The sequence below is a fragment of the Triticum aestivum genome, chromosome 3D (assembly GCF_018294505.1).
Source record: "Triticum aestivum cultivar Chinese Spring chromosome 3D, IWGSC CS RefSeq v2.1, whole genome shotgun sequence".
Lineage (NCBI taxonomy): Eukaryota > Viridiplantae > Streptophyta > Magnoliopsida > Poales > Poaceae > Triticum > Triticum aestivum.
In genome coordinates, this window is record NC_057802.1 from 317,976,457 (window position 1) to 317,990,558 (window position 14,102).

At 44.8% G+C, this 14,102-nt stretch overlaps 1 long non-coding RNA gene across 6 annotated transcripts; it reads left to right on the forward strand.

The window, feature by feature from the left end:
* The first annotated feature begins 451 nt into the window (after nucleotides 1-451).
* LOC123078625 (uncharacterized) lies at nucleotides 452-6,091 on the forward strand. Of its 6 annotated transcripts, none has more exons than XR_006437575.1 (9): nucleotides 452-888; nucleotides 2,089-2,156; nucleotides 2,234-2,320; nucleotides 2,734-3,375; nucleotides 3,457-3,661; nucleotides 4,138-4,237; nucleotides 4,622-4,854; nucleotides 5,369-5,704; nucleotides 5,824-6,091. It is a non-coding gene; the product is annotated as an uncharacterized lncRNA (long non-coding RNA). The 6 variants fall into 6 exon arrangements; XR_006437577.1 differs by having other exon boundaries at nucleotides 2,734-2,808; XR_006437573.1 differs by having other exon boundaries at nucleotides 2,734-3,661.
* The last annotated feature ends 8,011 nt before the right edge of the window (nucleotides 6,092-14,102 follow it).

Genomic DNA, 14,102 nt, shown 5'->3' on the forward strand with positions numbered 1-14,102 from the left:
CCACCAGCACCTCCGCTGCTGACGAGAAAGGGAGGGAAGGGTGGGAAATCACCGTCGCAGCTCCGATCTGTCGCGCCGCCGAGGAAAACCTACGCTCATGATACCAATTGTCACGCCCCGAGAGGGAATCAAGGTGGAATTGAGCTAGAACAAACAGATCTCACGCAAAAGGAAGGGGAAAGTAGCAGCTAGGGTTTGTATTACTGTAAAATATATGATTGTATCAGAGAGAATTCTCGAATAATGGCATGCCTCTTACAGACGGGGCCGCTAGCTTTATAGCTACGCTGGCAATGGTGACAGCTACAGTAACGGGAATGAAAAGCTACAGTTACAACGAAACGGTACAGTGATACGGCGAGCCTCGCGAGCCGTTGGATCGATGGCGATGGCGGAGATCCTGGCCGTTCGTTAACTGAAGAAGTGAAACAGCTGTAACTGAAAGTGCAGGCCTGACACTCCTGTCCTCTTCCATGTCACCGTCGATCCAGATCGGACGTAGGTCGTCTTCGCGGTGCGGGTGGGGATGCAGGGGAGGTGTAGGATGCGGACGAAAAGGGAAGGAGGAGGCCGGCGAGGAAGGCAAGCAACAGCGGGGAAGGAGAAGGTGAGCGATCCTAGCATGGGGAAGGGGCCGGGTGAGGCCTCGCGCACCTGCCGGCGGCCGGCAGGTCGACTTGTTGCGCCACCGCGTCGTCACCTCCTCTGCACCATGAGAGGCGCCACCTCTGCCTCCACACCCCCCCACTGGGCAAGGAGCTCGAGGTGAACAGGCGGTGTGGGAAGGCGAGAGGAACCAGGAGCTCATCCCTCCTCCCATGGCTGCCCCGTGGATCTGGAGGTGCCTGTTGCAGGCGGCTCGAGCGATGCAAGCCGGCGGCGAACTAGGTGCTCCACTCTTTCTCTCCCTCTCTTAATTTCTTCCTCACACGTATTTTACTTTGCTATTATATGGATTTTTAAACTTGACGTGTGCAGATCTGACATAGAAGAGAGGAAGAATAATTTTAGCTAAGAGTGGAATTTAGAGTTCAAAGAATCAGTTGATGCTATTGACCAAAGAGCGATTTTTGTTACAGTTCCTCTGAATTAGTAAACCGGAAGGACTAAAACATCATCAGTCAGCCATTGTTGTTAGATTGATGTTGCCTTGATTACCACTTTGTTTGGTGGCTACACTATAAATTCTTGAGATATAGTGCAATGGTTGATAGTTTGTTGCATAATGATATTGATTCTGCTGAACTAATACTCTCTTTGTATATCTAGGATTCCTACTAGAACATGTCATTCCAAATTGCGTTCTACTCATGAGTAGTCCTTTTTTTATACTAAATTTTGATGCATACTCTGTGGCTGGGCGACCCGCTCACCTGAAACTCCCTCGATTTCCATTCGATTCTACCCGTTCGATCTACACAAGTCGGATCAACGCTGCTCTGCCGGACGTTAGATTTTTACTGCGTTTTTTACCTGATGTTCTTTCGTGGCGTACTATGACTGGTGGGCTCGGCTCAGGTCTCCATTGGCTGGGTTGGATTTCGTTGGGTGAGCCTGTTCCTGCCGCGTCGCACGTCATGTCGCACGCTGACCGCGTCGTGCGCATCGTGGGAAGCCATGGAGAGGTTGGCCGACACATGCGCACCCGGCTTGTGCGCCCGAGCTTGTGGTCTCGCAATGACAGGTGGGCCGGTGCTGCTCCTGGTCCCGCTTGTCGGCTGCCCTGGGTTAGGATAATAGGGGCATGGTTTATATTGTCTATTCTTTCTGCTTGATCAGCTTACAATCAGATTGGTGTAGTGGAGCTAAAAATACATTGGCTGGTTGTGTCTCTTAGTTTGGCAGAAAGCGCAGCATGTCAAATTGATCGGTGTCCATCTCCCTCAATTTCTGCATATTTATATTTGGGAAGTGAACCAGGCTACTCATCGATTAAGAAAAGCTTTATAGTTCTGTTCTCCTTCCATTATTTCTTCATTATTATTCATTTATTCTCTTAGATTAAAGGTATTATTGTGATGATGTCCTGTTGTTCTGTAATGTATTTTTGATTTTTTTTTCTGTGATTGTACTCAATGGTGCTTGCAGGTCCATGGACATTGTCATAATGGTCACCTTATCGCAGTGTATTATTTTTGGATCTCATATTCCTCAAGGTAATGGACAAGAATTTGTGTACTCGCTTGGCTAATGTTTACTAGACCTAAAGATTTTCCCTGCTCTGCTCTGTTAGGCGCTCCATCCTCTGATTCGATGTCTGACGATCTGAGAAATAAGAGGAGGAATAATCCAGCAGAAGAATTTGGTGAAGAAGAACAAGGTGATATTTCTCTCGTGTGAACACAATCAATTGTTTTCTTGATGTTATCACCCATGTGTTAATGTTGTAGAAGATTTATCATTTGACTTCTTCTTTTAGGTTTAATTTGTGTTTAGTTAATGCCCACAGATTGTGATGTTCATATATGGGGATTTTTTTTGTGTCAATTTTGTTGCTTCAATATGTAGGTGCTACTGTCCATGTGGGATATCTAATAGGTCAGACTGGTTTGCTAGCTTAATTTTTTAGCTTGATGTTTTCATTTAGGGGTGTCCTCTTCAGCTGCATCTTTTGTGCAGCTCCAAAATTCTATGTTTCAAAGCACTTATTTCCATATTCTGTTTATTATTTTTAAGTCATGAAAACTCTTTTCGGTGTGCTTGATCACTCCACTTCCATGTTTATCCTTGCAGAAAAGAATACCTTTATCCTGATAGGCATGGAAACACCGGTTCGCATTGAGTGCATCATCGCTAATCAGCTACTATGTATGGTCAGCGGACATGCTTGCTTATTCCTGTAACATATCATTACTCTATCTGCTTAGCCTTTCTAACTTTTAAGATTTGATCAATTCTTTAGAAGTTCGTACAGATCTAGAAGTATTTGGTTTTGTTGGTCAAATCCATTACCTGTATGTCCTTATTTATTTTATTGTTCGAACAAGATATCAGATCACCTACATTCATTATTCTTGATTACAGTCTCATACTAAAGTAGTCTAAAATGGTCTGAATAGTTGTAGTAATTCATAAATATTTTCAGTGTAGTTCTTATTTGGTTTCTAGGCATAGAATTTACTTCAAAATTTTGATCTTTATTTGGTTAGTAAGGCTCTAGAATAAAACAGACCAATGATATATATACAAACAGACACAATAGGAGTTAACTGGTACCTAGCTTTTGAAACCTCTGATATATACAAAATATTATTTGAGTAGAACAGGAGAGATGCAATCTTATGGATATTTCCGCATTTGTAAGAAACTTTCCAGCTTGTTACTACCGAGAACTCCAGGTTCTGTGAATTTTTAAGTCCTAGGCGAGCACTCCAGGTTCTGTGAATTTTTCCTTCACATTACTGCAGTATTTCCATACTTCAAGGAAATATAAATGATATGGTTTCTCTCTCCCAGATTTTTACTACCGAGAATGGAATTCAAGAAGATATACTTTTGGCGTTGTCTTATTACCTCTCGTATCTGATAGATAACACAAAGTTATCAGTTTAGTTGGAAAAAGAAAAAGTCCAGATCAATTGTGAGGATATGATCATTGGCATACTTACCCCCTGATGATGCCTCATTTCTTCAGAATTTGAGGCTGTTCTTGATATGCCAGGTAGGTCCGGCTATCGAGTCAACAATTATATTTTGTAGTGTCTGATGATACATTAATAATCACACTTGAATGTGTTACCTAAACCTGTCTTGCTTTTGTATTTCATCCTCCTTTGAACCATCCAATGACTTGTTCACTACAAATGATAAGTGTGAGGTGTACAGAAACCTGCACCTTATATTCCTGTCTTGCTTTTGTATTATATCCCCCTTTGAACCATCCGATGACTTGTGCACTACAAACGAGAAGTGTGAGGTGTACAGATACCTGCACTTCATATTTCTTACATTCCTGTTTTATTTAATGTCTGAGCCTCTTTATATTGCTTACATCTGTGATTTATCTAATCTTTGAGCAAGTGTGACTGTTTATAATTGGGTTAATAAGCCCAGTTGTTTGAAGAAGCAATTTGCATTCCAGATTTTAGGATTGTACTAATTCTTCTATCCATTTTTGATTTGCCCCTGCCATTGTAGAAGTATGAGTGGGTTGACTTTTCTTGACGTGTATTTTATACAACGAGCAACTACCTTGCGCCGTCTTCCAGCCACCAACAACCCCATGACCCTGCATCAGGTCAGAAAAATATTCAATAATTATTTCTTATGCAGGGTCATTGGATTGTTGGCTTCAGACATACTGTACTGTTGGGCTTCAAGCGTACTTCAGTTCTAAACTTATCCCTTCTCCCTTCATTTTTCTAAGACTACTGTTGGGCATTAAGTAGGAGTAGTTACTTATACTAAGGAGCAGATATGTATGACATGTTAATTTCACTTATTTTTGGAACGAAGATCTCACTTCATTTATATTAGTCCTTGACGTCTGTGTTCTTTATTGTGCAAAATTGTTCCTTTCTGGGTAGATGAAAGTGCAGATTCCACCAAAGGAAGATTTAGTAGGCTTTCTATTACATGTTGCTAAAAATAAATGAATCGAATTCTTTCTGTTTTGGTTCAGGACAAATTTGATTTTGGGAAGACAAAGGTCTGACAAGGATGAGAATGGGATACCAGATTACAACGATGGAGGCTCGGACATGGATCTGCTCATGCTCTCAGCGGGAATACTGAATGTTCTCGAAGCTTTGCCATACACACGTGCAACTTTTGGCACTTGTGTGGGCTCCAGTTTGTGTCAATGCAATTTGCATCTGTCAGCGGATTATGGCGAGCTTGGTTATTGGCCTACAGGTATGTTTGTGTATGGATGTCACAAAATTGTTATGCAGAAAATAAGAGTGTAGTACATTTCAGAGATACAAGTATCTTGTTCAGTTTAGTCAGAGCACATGCAAACAAGTAGTTCCCTAGGGTGGAGGCCTTCCACTTGCTTTTGCTAGCTATATGAAATAGGCTGAACCTGAACCTAACTACGATTGGATGTCTAAGCTGAATTGTTGCATCCGTAGACATGGAATTATGGATCAATTTTAGCTCTCAAGAACAACATACTTATGGTCCTATGTAATCCCAATTTATTCAGGCAAGCATCCCAAAAGTTCACTAATGAACAAAGCAACATCACACAGAATCTAAGTTTTAGGCCAGGTTACTGTAATGTATTTTTAAAGATGTACATTAGAGAAATTGTTCAGCCAACAATCCAATTAAATTTACATGCCATTAGGCTTCCCTGTAAATTCTAAAATGTCTTAGGCTTCCCTGTAAATTCTGCAAATTTATGGCATGCCATTAAAACCTACAGGGTGCTCCACCGATGGTGAAAATACCTCACAGGATGATGTTGGATATTATTCTACAAACTTTGGGCCTACCGGTGGCTGAGTATCGAAGCAAGATGTGACAGTGGCATGATGTGGATGACTATAATTTCCATACACCAACATTATCTTTTGGAGATAAAATAGCCGTATGGCTATTACATGAGACCATGTCAGAAGACCCTGCTGCTATGGAAGCAAAATGATTCATGAAATCTGTGGTGAAAACAGAGATAAGATACTACAATTACAGCAGCATTGAGAAACCGAGGACACGAAATGAGTCTGAAAAATGCTATGGGCTAATTTGTTCTAGCTAGGTACATGCATGACTTCTCTTATATATATGCAACGTAACAATGTGGATAACTAGAACTGTTGTGATGTTGCTCTATTATAAGTAGAAATAACTCATGGTTATCTTTTCTTTTGTTTACAGGCGATGTGTGGTAGAAGATGTACTCACAGGAAGACTATCGTGCTGTGTATAAACCACGTTCTACGATTCACTTCTGTTATGCATATTTACTTTCCAGTTTTAGGACTGAAATCCATCCATTGTAATGAATTTGGTTGTATGGGCATTACCTATTTGACTTAGGCTTGCTTCATCACATATAGACTGCTTTTCTTTTCCCCACTACTTGTATGACCTAAAACTATCATGTATATGAGGCAAGTTATTATCAATGTTTCACATTTTCTTACTTGCAATACTGTGCTTGCCTATTCAGGTGTTCCAAGACCCAAATCATCGGAAAAACAACACATACAACACTTTTTTTCTTTTGAACTTTGGTTACCCTTATACAAGCCCCCGTTCATTTTGTTTATATAGTGGTTAGAATAGTAACCATATGTGCTTGCTCAATACTGATAAATGGAATATTTTCAAAGCACGTATGGTGTGGGTCTGTTTGCAATTTGGCGCAACGGGAGATTACTGAAAAATACACATTTCTTCAATATGACATGGTCTTGAAATGGGACTCTACTACCAAATTAAAATGTGTAGGTATATCTCATTGTAGATGACAAGTCTCTATTTTTTTATTAAAGGGGGTTAAATTTGTTATCATATATATTTGCCCGCTAATAAAACAACTAAAACATGGAATTTCTTTTCATGCTGAACATGGATTCAGTGGGTCTCTGTGCCATTTGTTACCCAGCTGACGAACCGAGAAAGGAAGGAGGGGGATAGACAGTCTTCGCTCGCTCCGCCCCCTGCCGCTTCTTATTCAGCTCCTCACGGGCCACAGGCATCGCTCTATGTGGGTTGGGCTAAATAACATATGGGCTATCCTAATACCTCCTGATCCCTATATCTTCGTATATGCACAACAAAGGCATGTTTTTTTCTTAGGTTTCTTATATTTTCCCTCTTTTTTGCAGGAAAAATATGCATGGCCAGGTTTCTCTTGCTAAAAAAATACAACCATGCCAACTTTACTCTCTCATCATAGTGCCCATATTTTCAAACTGAGCATATTCATATTATGCAAAGTTTCTCTTTTCCTAGACTATTATTTAACAACGTAATAAACATGTTTAAAAAATAGCATGCTTTAGTTGAAGGTTCTTGCAGCATGAAACTATTTTCATCGACAACATGTCTTCAGCAGGTCTCTGCGCCATTTGGCGCAACGGGTCAACCAGTATTCCATATTTACATGAGTGCATACATGTAGGGGGAGCCTATGCATGTTACATGTCCTCCCAAAGCTTTACTTGTTATTCTTCATATCTTTATCTAAAGCTTTGATGTATGTTGTCATCAATTACCAAAAAGGGGGAGATTGAAAGCACAAGTGCTCCCTGGGTGATTTTGGTCATTAATGTCAACATAACTCTTGTTGGACTAATGTTTTCATCTAGTATGTTTCAGATAAGTTCAACAATGAAGTGGCATGGACTAGAGGATGTGGAACCCCTTCGAGATGATAAGGACAAAGGATTGGCTCAAGCTCAAAGCTCAGGACTCTACATTTTCTATTTTAGTGATCAAGATCACATTGAGTCCATAGGAAAGCCAATACTATTAAGAGGGGATGAGGTGTTGCTTAATGGCTTGCTTGCTCAAAGTGCTTAGTGATATGCTCCAAAGCCCTCAACCACTTTCTCACATCCACATATGTCCCAAACCAAAAGTCAAACTCGGCCCCACCGAAACTTTATATCCGGCGCCACCGAGTTCACTTGACATAGCCACTGCCAGAAACCCTAATCAATTCGGTCTCACCGACGGGATCTCGGTCTCACCGAGATGGGCTTGCAAACTCTCTGTTGCCTATTGCATTAATTTCGGTCTCACCAAAATATGAAATCGGTCCCACCGAGTTTGCTTGGCCAACTCTCTGTTGTGCTTATTACCCAAATCGGTCCCACCGAGTTTGTGTAATCGGTCCAACCGAGATAAGGCTTTACCCTAACCCTAGCACATCGGTCCTACCGAGTTGATCATGTCGGTCCCATCGAAATGCCTAACGGTCACATTATGAACCAAATTGGTCCTACCGAGTTTTATAATTCGGTCCCACCGAGTTTGGTGATTTGTGTGTAATGGTTAGATTTTGTGTCGAGGCTATATATACCCCTCCACCCACTCTTCATTCATGGAGAGAGCCATTAGAACATGCCTACACTTCCAACATACATTTTCTGAGAGAGAACCACCTACACTTGTGTTGAGGCCAAGATATTCCATTCCAACCACATAAATCTTGATCTCTAGCCTTCCCCAAGTTGCTTTCCACTCAAATCATCTTTCTACCAAATCCAATCCTATGAGAGAGAGTTGAGTGTTGGGGAGACTATCACTTGAAGCACAAGAGCAAGGAGTTCATCATCAACACACCATCTATTACCTTTTGGAGAGTGGTGTCTTCTAGATTGGCTAGGTGTCACTTGGGAGCCTCCGTCAAGATTGTGGAGTTGAACCAAGGAGTTTGTACGGGCAAGGAGATCGCCTACTTCGTGAAGATCTACCCTAGTGAGGCAAGTCCTTCGTGGGCGATGGCCATGGTGGGATAGACAAGGTTGCTTCTTCGTGGACCTTCGTGGGTGGAGCCCTCCATGGACTCGCGCAACCGTTACCCTTTGTGGGTTGAAGTCTCCATCAACGTGGATGTACGATAGCACCACCTATCGGAACCACGGATAAAAATCTCGGTTCTCCAATTGCGTTTGCACACTCCAATCCCATCCCTTTACATTCTTGCAACTTGCATGATTTACTTTCCGCTGCTCATATACTCTTGTCATGCTTGCTTGATATGTATTGTGAATGTTTGAACTTGTGCTATACACTACTAGGAAAAGGGCTATAGATGAAATGGCCACTAATGGCGCACCAGACATGTGATGCGCCACTACTATATAGCAGGGGCGCACCATGTGCTGGTGCGCCATTAGTGTGAAAGACACTAATGGCGCACCAGACACACGGTGCGCCACTAGTAACAATTTTTTTTCCAAACATACTAATGGCGCACCAGGGCACAGTGCGCCATTACTAGTTCTAACTAGTAATGGCGCACCAGCCACATAGTGCGCCACTACTATATTTTTTTATTTTTATTTTTGCAAAACTACTAATGGCGCACCAGGGTATAGTGCGCCATTACTAGTTTAAACTAGTAATGGCGCACTGTGCCCTGGTGCGCCATTAGTGTATATTTTTTTATTTTTTTTTGCAAAACTACTAATGGCGCACCACCAGCAGGTGCGCCATTAGTAACCAGGGTTACTAATGGTGCATTTGTAGGTGGTGCGCCATTAGTAACCTGGGACCAGCTAGATATTTTGGACAGCCACACCTACCCACTCACTTTCCCCACTTCATTCTCTCCACCTCCTCCTCCAAGCTTGTCTCGGCTGCCTCCTCCTCCTCACCTCATTTGCACCATAGATTCATCCAAATTAAGTGGTTAAATTACCTTTTTTGATAGGCAAGTAAGGGGGAAGCTATCTTTATGTTGTTCTCCCTCCAACAACGTGCACATGCACTTTTTATGGCCTAGCTAGATCTATGTATGTTTGTGGTGTTGCATATATGTTTGTGTTTGCAGGTACCGGTATTTGAAATGCGATAGTTGCCAATATTTTGCCGGAATGTTGATTCATTTCCGTTTCGGCGAGAATTTTGGCACTATGCATTCTTTTTGGTCCTATTTTTAGGGAAAGTCATGCCAAATTTTTTCTTGGTTCTAAAATATCGTTTTGCTCTACCCCGCAGGCGACCATGGTCCGCACGATGACCGAAGGCATCGTGAATAGGTTTTTGAGCTCCGCGAAGGTCGAGATGCTTCAAAAGAACGAGACGGAGATAAGATGTCCGTGTCGAAGATGCAAGCTGAAGAGCCTTATTGCGGACCCGGATTCCGGGCAGGTGCGGGACCACCTGCTCTTGCGTGGTTTCATGGATGGCTATCGGTGGCAAGGTGATGAAGATGACTATGAAGTCGTCCATGGGGGCCGGGCAAGAAATGAGGAAGGGCAGCAAGACAACCACCGCGGCTCGGGCGGGCGAGAAGACGAAGAATCTCCAGGACATGATCACGGCGGTGATGCTGTACACAGTCATCATGTAGAAGATGCCGGACATGATGATGAGGAAGATGCCGGAGCAGACGAAGGGCATGATCATGAAGATGAAGATGCCGGCGGAGCAGACGACGATGGACCATCGATGGGCTGGGTGCAGGACCCTCATATTCAAGAGCTGCTTCTCAAGCAGACGGATAACGCAAGAGCTGCCGCCCGAGAGAAAGCCAAGCTGGATCAACTGGAGATAGACGCGGTTACTCCATTGTATGAAGGATGCAGGCCCGAGGATACCCGCCTGAAAGTAACGCTCATGGCTCTGGAGATGAAGGTAAAACACAAAATGACCGACGCATGCTTCGACGAGAACATGTCATTCTGGCACGAACGTCTTCCCAAGGGGAACAAGTGCCCGACCAGTTTCGAGGAGGCAAAGAAAATCGTGTGTCCTCTGGATTTACCGCACGTGAAATACCATGTGTGCATGAACAATTGCATCATTTATCGGGACGAGCACGCGGAGTCTACCATATGTCCGGTGTGCGGCGTCACTCGATACAAGAATAGGAAGAAAGCTCCTCGAAAAGTGGTGTGGTACTTTCCGATCACTCCTCGTCTGCAGCGGTATTTCGCGGACCCTAAGGTAGCAAAGCTCCTGCGTTGGCACGCGGATAGGGAGGAGAAGAAGCGAGAAGATGACGCAAATGATCCGGAGATAAATAAAAAAGACAAGATGCTGAGTCACCCTAAGGATGGGAGCCAGTGGCAAGCGTTGAACTTCGAACACCCAGAATTTGGGAAGGATCCAAGGAACATCGTGCTGGGCGTGAGCACCGATGGAGTCAATCCGTTTGGCAGCCAGAGAAGCACACATAGCACCTGGCATGTGTTTGTGTGGATGTACAACCTTCCCCCTGGTTGTGCATGAAGAGGAAGTACATTCACATGACTATGCTAATTGAAGGGCCGAAACAACCAGGGAACGACATCAATCTGTATCTAGGGCTGCTGAAAGAGGAGCTAGACACGCTGTGGAAAACGCTAGCCAATACGTGGGACGCCGCAGAGAAAGAATATTTCCCTATGAGAGCCGCACTGCTCACGACGGTGCACGACTATCTCGGTTACGGATATCTCGCGGGGCAGGTGGTCCACGGATTTTCTGGATGCGTCAGGTGCATGGATGACACAACGTATCGCCAGCTAGATAGAGATCCCGGGTCTTCGAAAACTGTGTTCATGGGACATCGAAGGTGGCTTCACGACGATGACCCGTGGAGGAAACGCAAGGATCTGTTCGATGGTGAAACCGAACCCCGAAGACGCCCGCGTATGAGGAGCGGCGAGAAAATAGACGAGCTGTTGAAAAATTGGAAAGATTGCCCATTGCCGGGAAAGAAGCAAAAGGCGCCAGAGCCGGGAAAGAAGCGAAAGGCGCCAGAGCCGCTGCTGAAGGTATGGAAAACGAGGTCTGTTTTCTGGGACTTGCCGTACTGGAAGATCCACCATGTGCCTCACAGCCTTGATGTCATGCATATCACGAAGAACGTGTGCGAGAGTCTGCTTGGTACCCTGCTCAACATGCCAGAGAGGACCAAAGATGGGCCGAAAGCAAGGGCAGACTTGAAATCAATGGGCATCAGGGAGGAGCTTCACGCTAATGATGATGATGATGATGAGGCGAAGCAGGACACGGAAAGTCGTTGCAAAGGCAAAAAGGCCAAGAAGACCGGAAATGACTACCCTCCCGCGTGCTTCACTCTAAGTCAGGAGGAGATCGATCAGTTTTTCACCTGCCTCGTAGGAGTAAAACTTCCTTACGGTTACGCGGGGAAGATAAGCAAATACCTAGACCCAGCGAAGCAGAAGTTCAGCGGGATGAAGTCTCACGACTGTCACGTGCTGATGACGCAGATACTTCCAGTTGCAATCCGTGGGATCATGGACGCGCACGTCCGTGAGACGCTATTTGTCATATGCAACTTTTTCGACGTCATCTCTCAGAAGTCGGTTGGCGTGAGGCAACTCAGAAGGCTACAGGAAGAGATCGTGGTGATACTATGCGAGCTTGAGATGTACTTCCCGCCCGCATTCTTCGACGTTATGGTGCATCTGCTGGTCCATATCGTGGAGGATATCATCCAACTCGGGCCGACGTTCCTGCACAGCATGATCCCGTTCGAAAGGATGAATGGTGTCATCAAAGGATACGTTCGCAACATGGCACGTCCAGAGGGAAGCATAGCCAGGGGCTTTCTGACCGAAGAGTGTATCTCCTACTGCACGAATTATCTAGGCATCGAGAACCCCGTTGGTCTGCCCGTCAACAGGCACCTCGACAGGCTCGCTGGATGGGGTCACCGTGAGGGTCGCCGCGAAATGCATGTCGACTTCGAGGGTCGACTCGCCGACTTTGAAAGAGCAAACCTAGTTGCGCTACAACACATAGACGTGGTCGATCCTTGGGTGGTAGAGCACAAAACCTTTATTGAGAAGACGTACAATGACCGAGGCCAACAGAGGACGGACGGAGATATAATCAAAGAGCACAACTCATGTTTCACGCGTTGGTTCAAGCAGAAGCTTCGGTCGTACCCTTTACATGAGGATTCTTCCGCGGAAGAACAACTCATATTCGCCTTGTCACAGGGCGCCGAGCACAACCTGATGACGTATGAGGCGTACGATATCAACGGCTACACATTCTACACCGAGGACAAGGACATGAAGAGCGATGGTTATCAGAACTCCGGGGTAACGATGGAATCCTACACCGGTAACGACAAGGACAGATACTACGGAAGGATCGAGGAGATCTGGGAGCTGAGCTACGCTGGAGAGAAGGTCCCGATGTTCCGTGTCAAATGGGCCAAGAGCGTCATAAAAGAAGACCGGTATTTCACCACCATGGTTATACCCGAAGCCAAATCCAAGACCGCAGGCGCGAACGTCACCGCGAAAAATGAGCCATGGGTACTGGCTTCCCAAGTGGACCAATGCTTCTTCATTACCGACCCGTCAAAGTCCAGTCGTGTTGTCGTGAGGAGAGGCAAAAGGAAGATCATCGGAATGGATGGAGTCGCCAATGAGCAAGACTTCGACAAGTACGGCGACCCGAAGATGGAACATGACGACGACGATGAAGTATCAGCATACACCACAAAAAGAAGCAGGACCACCCTACCTAAAGGACGTCCGTTCAAGAGAAGAACTCCATTTACGAAAAATAAGGGCAAGAAGATTGTGAACAGATAGCTAGCTAAGATCGATTGTATTTAAATTGTAGCCTTCATTTCTCGATTGTACTTCATGGGTACTTTTTGAACTCATGAATATTTTTAAATTTCATGGACACTCGATCTCGATCCCCCTCCATCTCGATCTCTATCCCACCTCGCCAGATCCGGTCCCCCTCGCCGCCGAGCACCCCCCGCACCCTCTCCCCCGCTCCACCGGCCGCCGCCGCCGACCCCCCCACCCTCCCCCGCTCCACCGCCGCTGACGACCCACCGCACCCTCCCCCGCTCCACCGCCGCCGACGACCCACCGCACCCCTCCCCCGCACCCTCCCCGGCCCGCTCCACCGTCACAAATGAATGCAACTAAAATTGCAAAAAAATTGATTATATTTTCAAATAACAAATTTGATGATATTTTCAAATAATAAATTTGATGATATTTTTTCATATTCATAAATATTTTCAAATAACAAATTTGATGATATTTTTTAAAAAAATTATTACTGTTTTTATAAAAAATATTACTGTTTCATATTCATATTCATTTTCTAAAAAAATATTAGATGCAACAAAAAATAATAATAATAATAATTACTTATGGCGCACCTCTGGCTGGTGCGCCATTGCTACATAAAAAAAAGATTACTAATGGCGCACCTCTGGCTGGTGCGCCATTGCTATATAAAAAAAAGATTACTAATGGCGCACCGATCGTGGGTGCGCCATTGCTATCAAAAAAACATACTGGTGCGCCATTAGTAAGCTTCCCCCCACAGTAAAATCCCCAATCTCTCACATTTCTCTCTAATCCCTCCCCTGCCTCATCTCACCTGCGCCCGACCACCACCGACCACCACCGCCCCCGTGCTCGCCGTCCCTGGCCGTGCTCGCTGCCCCCGCCGCACCCGACCACCACCGCCCCCAACGCCCCCTC